We start from the raw sequence: 2,463 nt of genomic DNA on the forward strand, positions 1-2,463 counted from the left end.
ATATATATATATATGTGTGTGTGTGTATTGATTTTTAATCGCAGCTCAGCACCATGGATAGCTCCACAGACAGACAGGCAGTTGGGTTTTATTTACTAACTAATCTGTTCTGGTGCTGCGGTGAAATGTACATATGAGCTTAAATGGTATCCAATTCCTAATTTTGGTTTTGATTAGATAACAGCATTCACAGTTTTGTATTTATGGAGATTTCTGCTTACTTTTCCAGATGCGTAATTGTGAGGTCAGACACTAATGCTGGACGAGAAAGCCTGGTTTAAAGTCTCTGCTCTAATTTCTCCCTCTGGTGTTCTTTGAGGGTTGGCTCTGGACTCTCTGCACACCAGTCAAGTTCCTCCACACCAGACTTGCTCATCCATGTCTTTGTGATGGCGTCCATTCATGTTAGAAAAGGAAGGGAACCACCAGCAAAGTGTTGACATGAACATGGGAGTATAAAATATTATACTATCCTGAAGCAGCAGTAGCTCTACTAACTTCAGTTTACAAATAGGATTTACACTGAATGAGTAAGATGCTGCAAAAATGTTTTATGGTATATGCTTTTTTGCAGTCTTTTTTAAAAAGCGTTTCAAGGAGTATAGTATTTTAAGTACAGTTGAAATGATCTGATCATAAATGTGGCAATAGGAATTGGATGTGCTTTGTGAAGTGCCTCAAGATAACATCTGTTGTGAACTGACACTATAGAAATTAACTGAATTGAACTGAAATAAAACACTTATTCCTGGCTGAAGAGCTAGTTGAGAGGTGTCAAATCAAAACTCAAAGAGCCGGTTGTACCAGCATGTATTAATAAAGTCCAAAAATAAACCCTGCTAAAATATTAATAAGTAGCTGTCTCTGCATTCAACAAGTACTTCTTAAAATTAAATATTTTTGAACATCTTTTCACATTAATAAAATTTGGCAGAATACAGATAAAAACATTTGATTTGGTTTGATTGATAATAATATATAAGCACACCTCTTATCTTGAAGGTTTTACTTATGTATGCGAGTCTAGAGGGCCACATTAAAAGCTATGGTGGGTTGGACTTTTCCCATTTCTCTTTCTTACACTGGAATAATATTTTCTTTAAGTAAATTGTATTCAGTTGCCAGGGAAAAAAATGTGTTGATTGGGACATGGTTAGCTCATGGATGGATATATAATGAGATTATCATTCAGCCATTCAGCACTGCAACTAAGCAAAATTGAATAACTGACTGTTAATGGCATAAAATGTAATAACATTTAAACAAACAGCAAAATTTAAATGAAAGCCCATTAAATGTGTTCGGGGTTTTGATATTCATAATCACATAGATTACATTACAGCCAATAAAGACAGTGTGTCTATAAATGATAGTTTGATGACTTTTCTTTTTAGAAGATTCACTATGATCTCATCCTTATTGTCACCCATTTCCTCTCCACACAAAGTCATATGTGTGAGTTGGGCAGCCATGATATCTTGTGTCATCTTTAGATAATAGCTGGGGGAGGTACAGTCTTCCTTAATGGCAATGCTGAATGCACAGATGCCCAGTTCCACTATCATTCCAGCTTTACAACCCACACATATGGCATTACAGCCTCACTCTGTTAGCATCAAGCTGTGGGAGCAGAATGATCTCTCGAATCCGCTATTGGATATGAAGAACATTCTGGCATTCTGTCCAAAGTGATGTAATGTCAGGAGCAAACGCGCAGTACATTCCAAGACAGGTTAGTGGGAACCTATCACTGAACCATCACAACACAAATAAATGTGAAAATAACTTTTTAATTATGCAAAATATCTTGGATGAAGTGGTATGTTTTATTTATTGAACCTGGCAAACACACATCAGATTTTTCTTAAAGCTTTTGGATGTGAACATGAGAAAGCACTCTCTATGGTGTGATATTCCTCAAAAATAAAACTGATATCTAAAATAGAGCCTGACCTAAAAGTGCCATGTCTATTTTGCTGTAAGTCAACTTTCAAAAGCCTTTTTATACTGCCAGTTGGTTTGTAGTGCAATTTATCAGACTTCCATAAGAAAGGACTCCTTAACTACTTGAGTGTCCAGCTGTCATTTGGTGCTCTCTGATGATAATGAGACTCCCATGAAGGGGGACATAAAGCATTTCTTGTCTTGTTGAAATCTGCTTTTACCTTCTTCACTCATTCATTGATGTAGTTCAGATGCAGATACATTTGATCTATTTATTAAAAAAAAAGGTTTATTACAAACACAATCATAGTTACCTAATAACTACAAACTATGGTTAGAATAGGTATTTTGTGTTTACTTTTAGTTGGTCTCAGCAAAATAAGTGATTTTTGGTCAAATGGAAGCAGTTTTTACCTTCTATGCACCACAAATCTGAAATAAACTCCCAGAAAATTGCAAAACAGCTGAAACGTCATTTTATGTGGCCCGCCCAGCATTTTATAGGCTGATGATTGACTT

The sequence above is a fragment of the Poecilia latipinna genome, unplaced genomic scaffold (assembly GCF_001443285.1).
Source record: "Poecilia latipinna isolate Pla-1442-1.1 unplaced genomic scaffold, P_latipinna-1.0 Scaffold298, whole genome shotgun sequence".
Taxonomy (NCBI): Eukaryota; Metazoa; Chordata; class Actinopteri; order Cyprinodontiformes; family Poeciliidae; genus Poecilia; species Poecilia latipinna.